The following is an 18,066-nucleotide window of genomic DNA, read 5'->3' as shown; positions in this document are numbered from 1 at the left end:
ACCCAGATCACACTGCTTGTAGCCTTACACACCAGCCTTCTGCACATAGAGAACATCAGTTTTCCCGTGATCTCCAGAGCCGTTCATCCCATCATACTAGGTCTGCCATAGCTCCAAACACATCAACCACACTTTTATTGGTCCATCTTACAATATGTCTGCTGGGGCCACGGGTGCACACATTCCTGCTTGGTACCTGTGGAACTTCCTCACCCGGTGACCGTGGTTTCCTTAATTCTGGGGCTTCCTCCCCACTATGCGGAAAACAAGGATGTCCTCTGAAAAAAGAGTGCCAAGATCTTGTCTCCTGATTGCATGTATGACTGCAACATAGAGCTTATCCTTGGAGCTAAGACCCATGAGGTCAGGTTTACCCTCTATCTCTCCCAGAGACTCAGGCCATGTCGGCCTATATTCAAGAGACTCTGGAATGTGGATTTATACGGCCTTCCTCTTCTCCGGCAGGAGCTGGGTTCTTCTTCATTGCAAAGAAAAATGGATCTCTCAGGCTGTGCATACATTAATGCGGCCTTAACACCATTCACTAATAAGGACAGTTATTGTTGCGACCGTCACTGCCCGACGTCTCCACTACGCCCACCTTACCTCTTTGGCGACTCCCTCTTTGCCTGTTGGGAGTTTGGCTGCCGCGGCGTCATCATGCCATTCTCCTCCGGCATCCCCGGACCGGTTAGACGCTGCACTCCGCCATGTTTCCCAGCATGGCGCGGCGCGGCCCTGACTCAAGTACCAGCAGTGGCGCGAACTCAGGGGCATCCCCCAGAGGTGACGTCATCTTCACTGGATATTTAAGGTCTCTGAAATTGCTAACGAATCGAGTTAGCAAGGGCTTTCCTCCAGGTATCGGCGGATGGGATTCGCTCTCTGCATATCTTGCTACTCTGCCTCCTCGGACTTACTAGGGGTACTCGCTCCTCGAGGGCCCACATTCCCAGACTTGCTACTGAATATGAATACCACTTCTGCCAGGAAGTCATCACTGCCTACAACACCAGTGAGTTACCATCTCTCTCTCAGAGCATTCTCTGGAACCAGGTACTCACTCCTCGAGGGCCTACTTCATTCCAGCTCCTGGGCTGCTTCTAAAAAACTATTGTGTGAGTGTTACCATCAAGGTTCTGTTCCTGAACTCTGCATACCCTGCCTACTCACTATATTCAGTTTCTCTACAGCTCAGTTATCCAGAATCGCTGTTCCAGTATCTGAGGGACTACAGCCCAGCCGGGCACTTCCAGCTCACTACTGCCACCTCTGGTGGTTCCATATACTGTTTAATAAAAGAACTAGTGTGTGTCTGTCTCCATACTCTGAGCTTGACCGGTGGCACCTTTCAGGATCTTCCCCCAGGGGTGTGGTCATCTGCCACCGGCCCAAGGATCCACCCACAACTACCACGAACCCTGACAGTTATACACTACTTCTAACAGTGGAACTCTTCAGTCACCTACAGAGCGCCAAGATATTCATGAAATTGGATCTCAGGGGTGCATACAACTTCATTCACATTAAGGCTGGTAATGAATAGAAAACTGCATTTAACACTTGCGACGGACACTACAAGTATTTGTTCATGACCTTTGGGCTTTGCAACTCCACAGCAGTTTTCCAGAAATGGTCAATGAGATCTTCCGTGATCTGCTTGATTGTATACCTGGATGACATATTGATCTTTTCCCAGACCTTGAGTTCCTATTGTACCCAGACCTTGAGTTCCTATCGTAGAGAGGTTCACACAATCCTGCAACACCTATGAGAGAATAATCTCTACTCCAAACTGGAAAAATGTCTCTTTGAACAAGAGGAGCTCCCCTTCCTTGGCTACATTGCGAGATGGATTTTGGATGGACCCTGCCAAGGTGAAAGCCATCATGGACTGGCCTCACCTAGTGGGACTCTGGGCCCTACAAAGATTCCTAGGGTTTGCTAATTATTACAGCCTGTTTATTCCAAATTACTCCTCTGTGGCAGCCCCCCTTACTGACCTTACCCAAACAGGTGCTAAATGCCAAAGATTGACCACCAGTGCCTATGGAGGCATTCTAGAAGTTAAAGAACGCCTTTGCCGACAAGCCGTGTCTGTCATCCAGATCCCACATGACCTTTCATTTTAGAGAAAGATGCCTCTACCCAGGGGATAGGGGCTGTCCCCAGCCAACACACTTGAGAAGGGGTACTTCATCCGTGTTCCTTCTTTTCTAAGAAGTTCTCCCCGGCCAAATGAAACTACAGCATTGGAGATCGAGAACTCTTGACATCTTCTTGAGGGGGCTTAACACCACATCATTTACATACAGACCATAAGAACCTCAAACATCTATATCAAGCTCAGCAGCTTAATGTGAGATAGGCCCATTGGTCTTTGTTCTTTGCCTGCTTCAATTTTGAGTACAATATCAGCCAGCACTCAAGAATCAGCGAGCAAATGCCCTTTCTTGTTCCTTCCTGACCGAAGATGTTCTGAAACCCCACGAATATAACATATCATCTTGTTGTGGAGCGCTAGGAGAGTGGTCTGCTTAACGGGAGATGTGTGTTCTTGGGCCACGGCTCGACCCCAGAGGAACTACAAAGAGGTGCCGCGGTAGGCGAAGCATGCCCGAGCATGGGTTGAGCAGGAGCGAGGCTGGACTGAAGACTGGAAATACTGACCCTCCTCCGGACCTGCACGCTTTGGAAGACCAACAACACAATGATGGTCTTATGAACAGTCCTCTGACTGTTCCAAGCCCTTTCAGACCTGCCGCAGGGTACGGCAAGAAGCGGCAGGCCAGATGGAGTTCAGGGCAGCAGAGACCGGAAGATGGAGATTCAGATAAGACTCAGGGACGAGGTACTTGAATTCACAGACGTAGACGAGGTACTTGAATGCACAGATGAGACTCATGAACGAGATACTGGGATGCACAGGCGAGACTCAGGAACAGACATAGACTCAGGAACAAGGTACTTGGCTTTCAGAAGACTCAGGAACAAGGTACGAGGTTTGCATCATGAAGCGCCCTACTCAGCCCACCCATGGGGCTGGTCGCGGACCACGACATGGCTTGCCACGAGGTACCAAGCGTACAGAAGACTCAGGAACAAGGCTCAAGGTAATCAGAAGATTCAGGTAAAGCACTGGGGTGAGACTGCAACACAGCGCGCCCTACACAGTCCACCTGCGGGACTGGTCACGGACCACGCTGGACCCGAGGAGCCTCTAGACGAGAAATGGAGCAATGAATGAAGCATGTCTCAGAAACTGTAGAGGCCTGCACCGAGGCGCGCCCTACTCCGCCGCCAGTGGCTGGTCGCGGACCACGCTGAAAGTACAGGTTCTGGCAGAGTCTTTGGCACAGACGGAGCAAGTACTAGGGACTTCGTAGACCAAGGACAAGTACAGAAGCGGAAGTCTCCCGTAGCCTAGTGCTGCAGAAGAGAGGCAGGCATTGTACCATGAGGTGCCCTACATAGCCCGCCCATGGGGCTGGTCGCGGACCACGACATGGCACACCAGGAAGCGTGGTACGAGGAACCAAGGGTTCAGGACAGCAAGACAGACTCACGGACTTCAGGATCAGGAGAAGCAACATCAGGCTGGATCATGGATATCAGGAACAAACATCTGGACTGGAATACAGATACTGGATCAGCAGACAGACCTTACGGCTGGGACACGGACATCTGGAGGCAACAATACGGGATTAGTAGCCAAATGTCCAATCTTGATTCTTTATTAAACAGAGACACAAATCTTTAGTCAAGCCCGACTCAGGCCGAGTTTCACCCTCTTAGAATGGGGCTGCCCTTGGACCACCAGGGGCTTTTGGCAAGTCTTGGGGGACTCTCCTGAGCCCCACAAGACTTGCCAAAAGTCCAGCGGGAGTCCGGGAGCGACCTCCTGCACTCAGACCGTCGGCTGCCAGTATTCAAAATGGCGCCGATAGCCTTTGCCCTTACTATGTCACAGGGGCTACCGGTGCCATTGGTCAGCCCCTGTCACATGGTAGGAGCACAAGATGGCACCGGCCATCCAGTGCTCCTACCATGTGACAGGGTCCGGCCAATGGCACGGATACCCTGTCACATGGTAAGGGCAAAGGGCCATCGGCGCCATTTTGATTAGTGGCAGCTGACGGCCCGGGAGCGGGAGATCGCTCCAGGGACCCCCACTGGACCACCAGGTACCTGTAAAATTTTTTTGGGGGATAGGGAGGGTGGGGGAAGCTAAGGGATTAGTTTTAAAGGGTTGGGGTGGGTTTAGGGGTTATTTTTGTGTGCCGTTTTTCCCGCCCTCCACCAAAACGATAAGATAACCCCCACGATCAATATCGTGGGGTTTGCCTATCGTTTTGGGGGAGCCCCCGATTTCTGATGATTTTGAAAATATTGTCCGATATTTTCAATCATCCGAAGCCCAATTCACATCCCTAGTACAAACATGTTAAGGTAATATCCGAGGGGTGCTTTAAGAATATCCGATGTTTTGCATATACTCTGCACCTGGTAGTGAAGTCAGCTCTGGGGTTGGAGTCCAAGCACCAAGAGAATGGATACCTGCAGGACTTAATACACAAGTGCAGGAACATAGCAGCGCACTTCCACAGAAGTATGAAGGCGGGGCAGGTTCTCCGACAAAAGCCGACTCATTTGGAGATGCCTCATAAGCGTCTCATTCAAGACATTGCTACCTGGTGGAATTCCACCTTTATGATGCTGCAAAGGTTAGTGGAGCTGCAGACACCCCTTCATGAACTTTCTGGTTCAATGGACATAGGTGTGCAGAATCCCCTAGGGCATCATGATTGGTTAGTCATGAGTCAGCTGGTAAAAATCCTGTAGCCCTTCAAGGATGTCACCTAGAAGCTGAGTTCCAGAAGTGCCACCTTGGCTGATATCATCCCTATAGTTAATTTCCTGGATGCAAATTTGGAGGCCTTTAAACCGGAAGAGGGAATGACAGTTGAGGTGCTGCATTGTCTGGACGTTTTGCAGCAGCAGGTGGAAGAGAGATTAAGGCCTTTAACAGAAGATAACACATATATGCTCGCCAGTCTGTGATCCCCGTGTGAAAGGGGAACTCGCCCTACAGTACGATTGTCTGCTATAGATGAAGGACCTGCTGTTAGCAAAAGTCCGTGAACAGGAATGCCATAGGCAGAGACAGATTAGGCGTGAAGCAGAGGAGGAAACAGCGGGCACTTCAGAGAGTTGTGCTACCCAAGCAGGAGCAGCACTCTGTCAGTGACAGCTAGTACCTCCTCCTCCACCACTTCAGAATGCCACAGGCATGTTGCCCATACAGATTCATCTTTTGTGCTACGGGCTAGAGAGAAAGCAGCTGGCATGAGTGACTCTTAGCCCTCCCAAGCAAAGGAGACACCAGCATAGCTGTCAGTGACACAGTATCTCTCAGAGCCCTCAGAGAACATGCAGACAGATCCGCTGGCATATTGGGCACACAAGTCCACTGTCTGGCCACACCTAGCCAAAGTGGCTCAGTGATATCTGTCATGTCCACCAACCAGTGTGCCCAGTGATCGTGTCTTTTCAATGATAGGGGATATCATGAGCCCTCACAGCTCAAGGCTGGCACCAGCGTTGATGGAAATGCTAGTATTTTTTAAAAGTAAACCTGCCTTTGCTTGGGTTTCCAAATTTTCCCTGTGAATGGCAAGATGAATAAAAACATTTGAAAGCATTGCAGCAGCTCCAACTGCCTCCTGTGCTCCAGATAATATAAGCAATGCAGCACATGTACCTGACCTGAAACGCTGTGCCTGTCCGTCCTTTGTCCACTGGGTATTCAAAAATAATCTTCAGCTCAGTTCTTGCTTCAGAAATGGCAGTCTCTATTGCTCTAAGAACATCCTCTGTTGAATTATCTTTCAGAAATTAAAAAGATGCCATTTTCTTCTGGCAGTGAACCAGTTCAGACAGAAGTGACAGGTCAAACCACAACATAGCTGCACAAAGGAAGTCCTCGAATGCTGTACTTGTCCGTCCAGGCCTTATGTCCCTACAAGGGTTTGACCTCTCCTCGAATGCTGTGCCTAACCGTCCAGGCCTTATGTCCCTACAAGGGCTTCACCTCTGTCCTCGAATGCTGTGCCTATCTGTCCGTCCAGGCCTTATGTCCCTACGTTGGCTTGAGCTCTGTCCTCGAATGCTGTGCCTGTCTGTCCAGGCCTTATGTCCCTACGTGGGCTTGACCTCTGTCCTCGAATGCTGTGCCTGCCTGTCCATCCAGGTCTTATGTCCATACAAGTGTTTGACCTCTGTCCTCAAATGCTGTGTCTGTCCGTCCAAGCCTTATGTCCCTACAAGGGTTTGACCTCTGTCCTTGAATGCTGTGCCTGTCTGTCCAGGCATTATGTCTCTGTGTGGGCTTGACCTCTATCCTTGAATGCTGTGCCTGTCCATCTAGGCCTTATGTCCCTACAAGGGTTTGACCTCTGTCCTCAAATGCTGTGCCTGCCTATCCATCCAGGTCTTATGTTTCTACATGGACTTGACATCAAACACTGTGCCTGTCCATCCACATTTGGAATGTACGAACATAAAAAGCTGACTTAAGATGTTTGGAACTTGCGTATTTCATATGCTCAATAGTTTTCATGACCTTCATAATATGGGCCATGTTCCCTAAATCTTTCCTAGGTGTCAATATTAATGTTTATCCCAGGACAAGCAGGATGCTAGTCCTCACATATGGGTGACGTCAGTGATGGAGCCTTTTCACCGAAAACTTTCTGTCAAAGTTTCTAGAAATGTTTGACTGGCATCCTGAGCCCACTGAGCATGTCCAGCATGCCATGATCCTTCGAGCCGCAGGGGTCTCCCTTCAGTCTTCTTTTTTTCACGCTGCTGTTAGCCTCGTGGTTATAGGAGCCCTATGTGGTGAATATTCACTACAAAAAAAGTTCACAAATTTCAGAAAAAACGTATCCTGCTGTTGGGGTCTCTCTTTTTCCACCGTCTGTGAGTGATTTCATTTTTTTCTGGTCGGTTCCATTATAGTTAAACCTAGTCAGAAGGTCGTCGACAACTGTCCAGCCTTAGTTATGGCTACTGGTTTTAAAAAGATGGAACATCTTTTCCATCTTCATCTTTTCCATCTTCAACTGATGCCATCGACTTCATCTTCGACACAATTGTCTCTGGCTGGAGCGATTAGACAAGTTGTCCTGAAAACTAGACGTCGCCCGGATGAAGCAGGTGATCAGCCTTCATCGACCCCTTCATGGTCATCGATAAAGTCTACATCTACCATCGAAAAAGGCGTTGAACATCGACAAAAACACCAAAATCGACACCGGAGGCCTCAGGATCCGGAATTGGACCCGATAACCGGAGTTCCCTTGATAATTATCGAACCAACTCCGAAGAAACCTCAGAGAGAGGAGCCTCTGCGTCCTTCGAGGCCTTCGACTCCTAGGCGAACCCCACCGATATCGGTGCCGGGAACCGTACCTCCACAGGGACCTGTGGAGATACCGGTATCGCCTTCACTACCTCCCCCCATAGCTGCTCTGGTTTTACCAGCTATGAGGGTGGAACTGGATGGTTATATCCGCCAGGCAGTTCGAGATGCACTCCAAGACATGCCTTCGATGCCAGCACCGATGACGATTCCACCCTCACCCTCGATGCCAGTTCCATCGCCGACATCGGTTCCACCCCTGTCACCAGTGTCAATTCCGATACCATCACCCAAGTCCATCGCTGGTTCCGGTTCAACCACCGAGACCATTGCACTCATCAGCACCGATGCTTACACCAATGCCAGTGCCAGATATGTCCTTCTTTGCGCCAATATTAGCGAAGTTGGAAACTCTCATCGGTGCCATTCCGGTGCAACCACCTGATGCCCCGACGCCAAGACCGATGGAAGAAGAAATAACAAAGGATATACCGATGCCTGAGCCTACACCAGGTCCATCAGGAATCTCTCGTCCAAGGCCATCATTTTCTCCACTGTTTCCATCGAGACCACCAGCGAAACCCTCTATGCTGTTGATGCCATCCTTTCCTCTTCCATCAACTCCTCCTTGTCCACATTCATCGGACACTTGGGATGATCCAGATACTGACTCTTCCTCGGAGGAAGTCCTCTCAGATCCTTCTCCTCCGGAGGAAAGAAGGAAATCCCCTCCAGAGGACCTCTCTTTCTCTAATTTCATCAAAGAGATGGATGACACAATCCCTTTTCAGCTAGTATCCGAAGAAGATACTAGACAGAAAACTCGGGAAGTATTGCAGTTTGTGGATCCACCTAAAGAAGTCCTGGCAAAACCAGTTCACGAAGTTCTTGTGGACTTGCAACACAGGCTATGGGAGCATCCCTGCACCAAAGCTCCTGTAAATAAACGGACTGATGCTACCTATCTGGTTCAGCATATTCCTGGCTTCCAGAAAACACAACTACCTCACCAATCGGTAGTAGTAGAATCAGCTCAAAAGCGGTCTAAAAGGATTAAACCTCATTCGTCAAATCCTCCTGGAAAAGATCACAGGTTTTTGGACACCATTGGCAGGAAAGTGTTCCAAGGTTCCATGTTACTATCCAGAATTGCGTCCTACCAACTCTATATGATGCAATATCAGCGTAATCTGTGGAAACAACTTCAGGAGTTCTCAGAATCTCTTCCCCAACAATTTCAAGATTCCTTCAACAACATTATTCATAAGGGCCTAGAAGCTGGGAAACATGAAGTCAGAGCAGCTTATGACAGCTTCGAAACTTCATCTAGAATGTCTGCCACAGGCATAAGTGCTCACAGATGGGCCTGGCTCAAGGCCTCAGACCTGAGACCAGAGGTGCAAGAGAAGCTTGCTGATCTACCTTGTGCAGGAGATAATCTCTTTGGAGAGAAGGTACGTGAAGCAGTCTCCCAGCTGAAGGAACATTTAGAAACATTACGTCAACTTTCCTCTGTTCCACCGGAATCCCAACCATCCACATGTAGACTTCCAAGGAAGGATTCAAAAAGGCCATATTATAGACCACGGAGATACTATCCTCCTGCTGCCCGTGGAAGGTCATCAAGGCCAGCACAAAGATCACAGACCTGACAACCAAGAGCACCTAGAGCTCAACCCCCTCCGCAAACAGGCCCGACTTCGGGATTTTGAAAACTCACCATAGAACAGAAGCCTGCCTACCAATCCAACCCCAAATTTGCCAGTAGGTGGTCGGATCACTTTCTTCCATCACAATTGGTTACACATCACTACAGGCCAATGGGTACTCTCGATAACATCTCAAGTTACCATCTGGACTTTCTAACTGTACCAAACGATACTCTACCCACCTTCTCTTGGACAGTGAAAAATCAATCCACACTCTTACAAAAAGAATTATCCACCCTTCTGAGAGCGAGGGCCGTGGAACCAGTTCCCTGACCTCCGCAGGGCAGAGGATTCTACTCCCGTTATTTCCTCATTCCAAAGAAAACAGGAGGCCTATGTCACATATTGGACCTCCGGAAGCTCAACAAATACCTACGAAAGGAAAACTTCAGGATGGTATCACTGGGCACCATGTTACCTCTACTTTAAAAAGGAGATTGGCTCTGTTCTCTGGATCTTCAAGACGCTTATGCTCACATTCCAATATTCCCTCCTCATCGCAAGTATCTGCGTTTCTTAGTGGGACATCAACATTTTCAGTACAGGGTGCTACCATTCAGTCTTGTCTCAGCACCTCGAGTGTTCACAAAGTGCCTGGCAGTGGCAGCTGCCCACTTGCACAAGGAAGGGGTACACGTTTTTCCCTATCTGGACGACTGGCTCATCAGAAGCCAAACAAAACAAGGAGCTCTCAATTCTCTCAAGCTCACGATAAATCTACTCCATTCGTTGGGATTCCTAATCAACTACCAGAAATCCCACTTCACACCATCTCACCTGTTACAATTCATCGGAGCAGAATTAAACACCATAGAGTCAAAAGCTTTCCTCCCAAAAGACCATGCACAGACACTCGCCTTGTAAGCAGACTCTCTATGCACACGGACGGGTCACATGGCCTCCACAGTTCATGTCACTCCTATGGCCAGATTAGCCATGAGAGTCACTCAATGTAAACTCAGAAGGCAGTGGATACAAGTCATTCAACCACTGTCTTATCTAGTTCAAGTAACTCAACAACTACGGTCCTCGCTCCTATGGTGGACGAACGAGGACAACTTGCTCACAGGCCTACCTTTCCAACAACCGATTCCGCAAGTGACATTAACTACAGATGCATCCACCGTAGGGTGGGGAGCACACATTGGACATCTACAGACTCAAGGTACTTGGGCAAAACTCGAAGCCACATTTCAGATAAATTTCCTAGAGCTTCGAGCTATACGTTATGCGCTGCATGCGTTCAAGGACTGCCTTTCCCACAAGACTGTTCTGATACAAACAGACAACACAATAGCCATGTGGTACATAAACAAACAGGGGGGTACGGGCTCGTATCTCCTTTGTCAAGAGCAGCACAGATTTGGGACTGGGCCCTGACACATTCCATGTTTCTCCAGGCCACTTATCTAGCAGGCATCCACAACGTAGTTGCAGATCGCCTCAGTCATCAGTTCCAACCTCACGAATGGTCCCTGGATCCCTTAGTAGCAACCAGGATATTTCAACATTGGGATCAACCAACAGTAGATCTCTTTGCATCACAACTGAATTACAAAGTGGACAACTTTTGCTCCCTGCACAAGCAGAGAAGCCGCTTACCCAGGGACGCCTTTGCTCGCCACTGGAATTTAGGCCTTCTATACGCGTATATAGAAACATAGAAACATAGAAACATAGAAATGACGGCAGAAGAAGACCAAACGGCCCATCCAGTCTGCCCAGCAAGCTTCACATTTTTTTCTCATACTTATCTGTTTCTCTTAGCTCTTTGGTTCTATTTCCCTTCCACCCCCACCATTAATGTAGAGAGCAGTGATGGAGCTGCAACCAAGTGAAATATCAAGCTTGATTAGTTATGGGTAGTAGGGGAAGTAACCGCCGCAATAAGCAAGCTACACCCATGCTTATTTGTTTTACCCAGACTGTGTTGTTCAGCCCTTATTGGTTGTTTTTCTTCTCCCCTGCTGTTGAAGCAGGGAGCTATGCTGGATATGCTTGTAGTATCAGTTTTTCTTCTCCCCTGCCGTTGAAGCAGAGAGCTATGCTTGATATGCGTGAAGTATCAGTTTTTCTTCTCCCCTGCCGTTGAAGCAGGATATGCATTGAAAGTGAAGTATCAGGCTTATTTGGTTTGGGGTAGTAACCGCCATAACAAGCCAGCTACTCCCCGCTTTGTGAGTGCAAATCCTTTTTTCTTCTCCCCTGCCGTTGAAGCAGAGAGCTATGCTGGATATGCGTGAAGTATCAGTTTTTCTTCTCCCCTGCCGTTGAAGCAGAGAGCTATGCTGGATATGCGTGAAGTATCAGTTTTTCTTCTCCCCTGCCGTTGAAGCAGAGAGCTATGCTGGATATGCGTGAAGTATCAGTTTTTCTTCTCCCCTGCCGTTGAAGCAGAGAGCTATGCTGGATATGCGTGAAGTATCAGGTTTTCTTCTCCCCTGCCGTTGAAGCAGGGAGCTATGCTGGATATGCGTGAAGTATCAGTTTTTCTTCTCCCCTGCAGTTGAAGCAGAGAGCTATGCTGGATATGCATTGAAAGTGAAGTATCAGGCTTATTTGGTTTGGGGTAGTAACCGCCATAACAAGCCAGCTACTCCCCGCTTTGTGAGTGCAAATCCTTTTTTCTTCTCCCCTGCCGTTGAAGCAGAGAGCTATGCTGGATATGCGTGAAGTATCAGTTTTTCTTCTCCCCTGCCGTTGAAGCAGAGAGCTATGCTGGATATGTGTGAAGTATCAGTTTTTCTTCTCCCCTGCCGTTGAAGCAGAGAGCTATGCTGGATATGCGTGAAGTATCAGTTTTTCTTCTCCCCTGCCGTTGAAGCAGAGAGCTATGCTGGATATGCGTGAAGTATCAGGTTTTCTTCTCCCCTGCCGTTGAAGCAGGGAGCTATGCTGGATATGCGTGAAGTATCAGTTTTTCTTCTCCCCTGCAGTTGAAGCAGAGAGCTATGCTGGATATGCATTGAAAGTGAAGTATCAGGCTTATTTGGTTTGGGGTAGTAACCGCCGTAACAAGCCAGCTACTCCCCACTTTGTGAGTGCAAATCCTTTTTTCCACATTTCCTCTTGCTGTTGTAGCTTAGAGCGATGTTGGAGTCACAGTAACCATGTGTATGTTTATTGAATAAGGGTATTGTCTCCAGGCAGTAGCCGTCATTCTGGCTAGCCACCCACTCTTTATTGACGGCCTCTTGATTTTATGGATCCACAGTGTTTATCCCACGCCCCTTTGAAGTCCTTCACAGTTCTGGTCTTCACCACTTCCTCTGGAAGGGCATTCCAGGCATCCACCACCCTCTCCGTGAAGAAATACTTCCTGACATTGGTTCTGAATCTTCCTCCCTGGAGCTTCAAATCGTGACCCCTGGTTCTGCTGATTTTTTTTCCTATGGAAAAGGTTTGTCGTTGTCTTTGGATCATTAAAACCTTTCAAGTATCTGAAAGTCTGTATCATATCACCTCTGCTCCTCCTTTCCTCCAGGGTGTACATATTTAGATTCTTCAATCTCTCCTCATAAGTCATTTGATGAAGACCTTCCACCTTTTTGGTCACCCTTCTCTGGACCGCCTCCATCTTGTCTCTGTCTCTTCGGAGATACGGTCTCCAGAACTGAACACAATACTCCAGGTGAGGTCTCACCAAGGACCTGTACAAGGGTATTAGCGGTATCCCCCGATACCGCTAATACCCAAGACTCTAGTGAAGCTACAACAGGACAAAGGGTCCATGATACTCATAGTCCCATATTGGCCTCGACAAGTATGGTTTCCAATACTCCTCAATCTCTCGATCAGAGACCCAATTCACCTGGGCACAGCACCCACTCTCATAACTCAGGATCAGGGCAGGTTGCGTCATCCCAACCTTCAATCCCTATCCCTCACAGTATGGATGTTGAAAGCTTGATTCTACAACCTCTCCATCTTTCATCTAACGTCTCTCAAGTGCTGGTGGCTTCACGCAAACTCTCCACATGAAAGAACTATAGTTCTAAGTGGAAAAGATTTACCATGTGGTGTACACAAAATGGTATTGACCCTTTTTCCTGCATACATCATCTTTATTAGACTATCTGTGGCACCTCTCAGACTCTGGTCTCCAGACCTCATCTGTAAGGGTACACTGAAATGCAATCTCTGCTTATCATAATAACGTTGGGGATGCACCAATATCTGTACAACCCCTTGTTAGTAGGTTTATGAGAGGTTTAATTCAACTTAAACCTCCACATCGACCACCAGTCACAGAATGAGACCTTAATGTAGTATTAACAAGGCTCATGTGTTTTCCTTTTGAACCCATGGATTCCTGTGATGTTAAATTTCTCACTTAAAAGACGATCTTCTTAATAGCCATCACATCTGCTCGAAGGGTTAGCGAGTTACAAGCACTTGTCACATACTCACCCTATACAAAATTCCTACATGACCAAGTGGTACTCCGTACACACCCAAAATCTCTCCCCAAGGTAGTTATGGAATTCCACTTGAATCAGTCCATAATCTTGCCTACTTTCTTCCGAAAACCGCACTCTCACCAAGGAGAGAGAGCTTTACACACCTTGGACTGTAAACGTGCGCTGGCATATTACTTAGATCGCATTGCAGCCCATAGGAAATCCACCCAGCTCTTTGTTTCTTTTGACAAAAACAAACCTGGAAAAGCTGTGGGCAAACAAACTCTGTCTAACTGGCTTGCAGATTGTATAGAATTCTATTATGAAAAAGCAGGCCTCCCTCTCCAAGGGCGAGTAAAGGTGCACTCAGTAAGAGCAATGACAACCTATCATTCAGTGCCAATAGTTGACATATGTAAAGCTGCAACATGGAGTTCTCTTCACACCTTTGCGGCTCACTACTGCCTCCACAAGGAAGGACGACATGATTCAGCCTACGGACAATCTGTCTTAAAGAACTTGTTTCCAGTATGATCCCAAATCCTTCCACATCCAACCTTCCATGATTTCAGGCTGCCTCATTTTTCCCAACGGTACACAAGTTGTTGTGCCTGTTGCACAAGTTGTACGCTGTTGGTACAATACAAGGATGACTCAGCCTGTAGCTTGCTAATCACCCATATGTGAGGACTGGCATCCTGCTTGTCCTGGGATAAAGCAAAATTGCTTACCTTGTAATAGATGTTATCCCAGGACAGCAGGATGTAGTCCTCACGAAACCCTGCCGCCACCCCGCGGAGTTGGGTCCGGTACATTTTATTGTTTTATTTTTGGATAAAGCTTATTGCTACAAACGAGACTGAAGGGAGTCCCCTGTGGCTCGAGGGATCATGGCATGCTGGGCATGCTCAGTGGGCACAGGATGCCAGTCAAAAGTTTCTAGAAACTTTGACAGAAAGTTTTCCGTGATAGGGCTCCGTAGTGACGTCACCTATATGTGAGGACTATATCCTGCTGTCCTGGGATAACACCTATTTCAAGGTAAGCAATTTTGCTTTCTTCTAGTACTATTGAAAACTGGTGGTAGTGGGACTCTAGTTCATCCCCTGTGTTCCCATAGTTTACACAGGCACTGTAGGGTACAAAGTCAACATAGGTTGATATTGTAGATTTGTGCGGGAGATGACTTCAGCGCTTCTTTTGGTCCTAACTGCTGAACCCTCGTTGCAAAGGGAAACCTCAGTCTCTGGCAATTCAAACTACTAATCCTTCACAGCATGGATCCTTAAAACAAACAATTTTCTTTAGTTTCAGGGCAGAGAAGAGAACTTCCTCCGTCTTGCTCATGAAGTCATTATCAGTTTACAAATGCTTAAATCCTAACAATTTGTACCATTATACACTCTAGGGAGCAATCCATACCAGGGAGCTGCTCAAAGGAAAGGGAACTCTCCCCGGGTGTAGCAGCCTATCTCTTAGCACCTGTTGACCCATGTTGAACCGCTAATCACATGCCACCCTGCTCCACGTCGCCACGCTTTGAAGGCTCGTGCTCCACTCTAGGGGCCAACCCATTCAAAGGAAGCCCTTTCCTGCTCAAAGGAAAGGGAACTATCCCCAGTATAGCCACTACCAGCCTCTCTCTTAGCACCTGTTGACCCATGTTGAACTGCTGTTCACATGGCACCCTGCTCCATGTCGCCATGCTTTGAAGACTCGTGCTGCACTCTAGGGGCCAACCCATTCTGGGGAACCCTTCCCTGCTCAAATGAAAGGGAACTCTCTGCAGTGTTGCAGCCTATCTCTTAGGACCTGTTGACCCATGTTGAACCACTGTTCACATGGTACCCTGCTCCACGTCGCCATGCTTTGAAGGCTCGTGCTCCACTCTAGGGGCCAATCCATTCCAAGGAAGCCCTTTCCTGCTCAAAGGAAAGGGAACTCTCCCCAGTGTAGCCACTGCCAGCCTATCTCTTAGCACCTGTTGACCCATGTTGAACCGCTGTACACATGGCATCCTGCTCCATGTCGCCACGCTTTGAAAGCTCGTGCTCCACTCTAGGGGCCAACCCATTCCAAGGAAGCCTTTTCCTGCTCAAAGGAAAGGGAACTTTCCCCAGGTGTAGCCAGCCTGTATCTACCCTCTGACCCATGTTGAACTGCTGTTTACATGGAAACCCCCTCCGCCTTGGCCTTGAAAATTCTTGTTTGTATATCTGCTAACTGCACCAGATTTTAAAAGACCAGCGAGAGCTCACTAGATGCCAGTGGAAACACCCCACTCTAGGGGTGAACCCATTCTAGGGAACCCTTTCCTGCGCAAAGGAAAGGGAATTCTCCCCAGGTGTAGCCAGCCTGTATCTACCCTCTGCCACTCTGCCTTGCTGCCATACACCAGATGACTCACTCAATTCCTTGTGGTGTTCTTGCCACTATCATGGTTGCTCATTGTGTTGGTGCTAGTCTTTCTGCTTGCTATGTTCCCCCTTCATTGTGCTGTAGGATGTTGATGCCACTTGTCTTGCCACTTTGCCTGTCATGCTGCCTTCGAGGGTTCATGCATCTGTTATTGGTGCTCTCTTTTGAAAGCGTGGTTTGTTTCTGACACTCACGCTGCTGCTTTGCACCTCTATTAAAGCACTCTTGCCACTCCTGGTACCCCTTTGCCCCTTTAAAGTACCTTAGGATATTCATGCCACTTTGGTGCCACTTTGCCAAAATCTAAGTACCTTGGAGCTCTTTTCTTGTTCTGATGATTGCTCCCCAGAAGTTTCATCAAAATTGATAAGAAACCCCAATTCTGCAGCCAAAAATAAGCTGCAAATACTTCCCCCATTGACTTTAATGGGAACCGGAAAACGAATGAAATGAATCAACGGATCAGGGCCGCCATTGAACAAATGCAATGTATTTCCCCTCCGAATACGAATACGAATACCGAATCGGACGAATCCGTACCTTCTGCACATCCCTAATAATTCCTTCCAGATTGCATGAGAAAGTGTTGAAATGGGCCCATGCCTCCTGTGTTGCAGGACACCCTGTGCAAGCCTGAACATTTAAATAGTTTCAAAGGCACTACTGGTGGCCCCAAATGGAGCAAGATGTCAAGGCCTATTTGTGTTGCACTTACGCACAGCACAAAGTGCTGCATGGCTGACCATGGGGACAGTTACAGCTTTTGCCAGTCCACTTGTCCACGGATTTTATTGTGGGCTTCCTTACCTCTAATACTTCCACTGTGATATGGGTGGTGATTTATCAGTTCTCTAAGATGGCACACTTTGTGTCCTTATCATGTATTCCTTCTGCTCTGGAATTGGCATGTCTCTTTGCCCTCCACGTCTTTCGCCTGCATGGATTACCAAAGCATATACTAACGGATAGAGCAGTTAAGTTTACTGCGTGGTACTGGTGCTCTCTCTCTGCAAAATGTTTGGTATCAAGCTCGACTATACAATGGCCCACCACCTGCAAGACAAGGGGAAAACTGAGCATACCAACTGCACCCATAAAACCTTCCTCCGCTCTTATGTCAATGAGCACCAGGACAACTGGGCCACCTTTATACCTTGGCCCGAATTTTCCCATAATAATCACTTCAGCATAGCCACTGTCTCCTCCCCATTCCAGCTGATTTAGGGAAAACAGCCTCTACCACTGCCCATGACAGTTCCCTCACCAGTGGCTCAGCTCTCAGCCCAGGAATTGCATGAACTATGGGCATGGACTAACCAGTTGATTGAGAAAGCCGCTGCCTGAGCCAAGAGAATGGCAGATACCTATAGAAGGCCAGCTCCCCAGTTCAAGATAGGGAAAATGTTTGGCTAAGTACCAGACACTTAGGCCTACAGCTTCCCTCAATGAGCTTGGCACCATGCTTTATTGGACCTTTTACTGTACTGCGGCAAGTAGGTCTTGTCACATACCAACTAAAACTATCAACGATGTTAAAGATCATTAATGTATTTCATATCTCTCTAGTTAAGCCATTGAGGCTTTCTTGGCCATCCAGAGTGCTGATGATGATGAATATGCTATATACGAAGTCCAAGAAATCTTGGGCTCCCACCAGAAGGGAAAAAAGGTCAAGTATTTAATCTCTTGGAAGATCTATGGCCTAGAGGAAAATTTTTGGGAGCTATCCTTCAACAAACTGGATACAAACCTCTTGAAGGACTTTCATTAACGGTACCCCAGGAAACACAGGGCCTCAGGACGGGGGCTTAAGAGGAAAGTACTGTTGCATTTGGCAGTCCATGGGCTGTTCCCCCCAGCCAGGTCAGCCCCATTGCCTCTCATGTATTGAAACACCACCAGCCAGCCACATGGCAGGACGTCACTTTCTGACACGGCGAGATCTTGCCAGCAGGATGCCGATGACTGCAATGCACAGCTCCTTCCCTTAGGAGCACATGCACACCATTTCTCAGTATTTAAAGGGACCATAGAGGGAAAGTCCCCATGGCCCCAAAAATGACATCTTTGGAGCTGCCGTATATAAGAGCAGCTCCCTGGAAGCAACCCTCCTCAG

The 18,066-nt window shown here is 48.1% G+C and overlaps 1 protein-coding gene across 1 annotated transcript in view; it reads left to right on the top strand.

Annotated features, from left to right (window-relative positions):
- The window catches only part of ABCA13 (ATP binding cassette subfamily A member 13), a 929,477-nt gene that overhangs the window by 844,502 nt on the left and 66,909 nt on the right, over nt 1-18,066 (top strand). The gene's annotated exons all lie outside the window — the stretch shown is intronic.

This window comes from Rhinatrema bivittatum, chromosome 2 (genome assembly GCF_901001135.1).
Source record: "Rhinatrema bivittatum chromosome 2, aRhiBiv1.1, whole genome shotgun sequence".
NCBI classification, from domain to species: domain Eukaryota; kingdom Metazoa; phylum Chordata; class Amphibia; order Gymnophiona; family Rhinatrematidae; genus Rhinatrema; species Rhinatrema bivittatum.
This window is presented reverse-complemented; position numbering and strand designations above follow the sequence as displayed.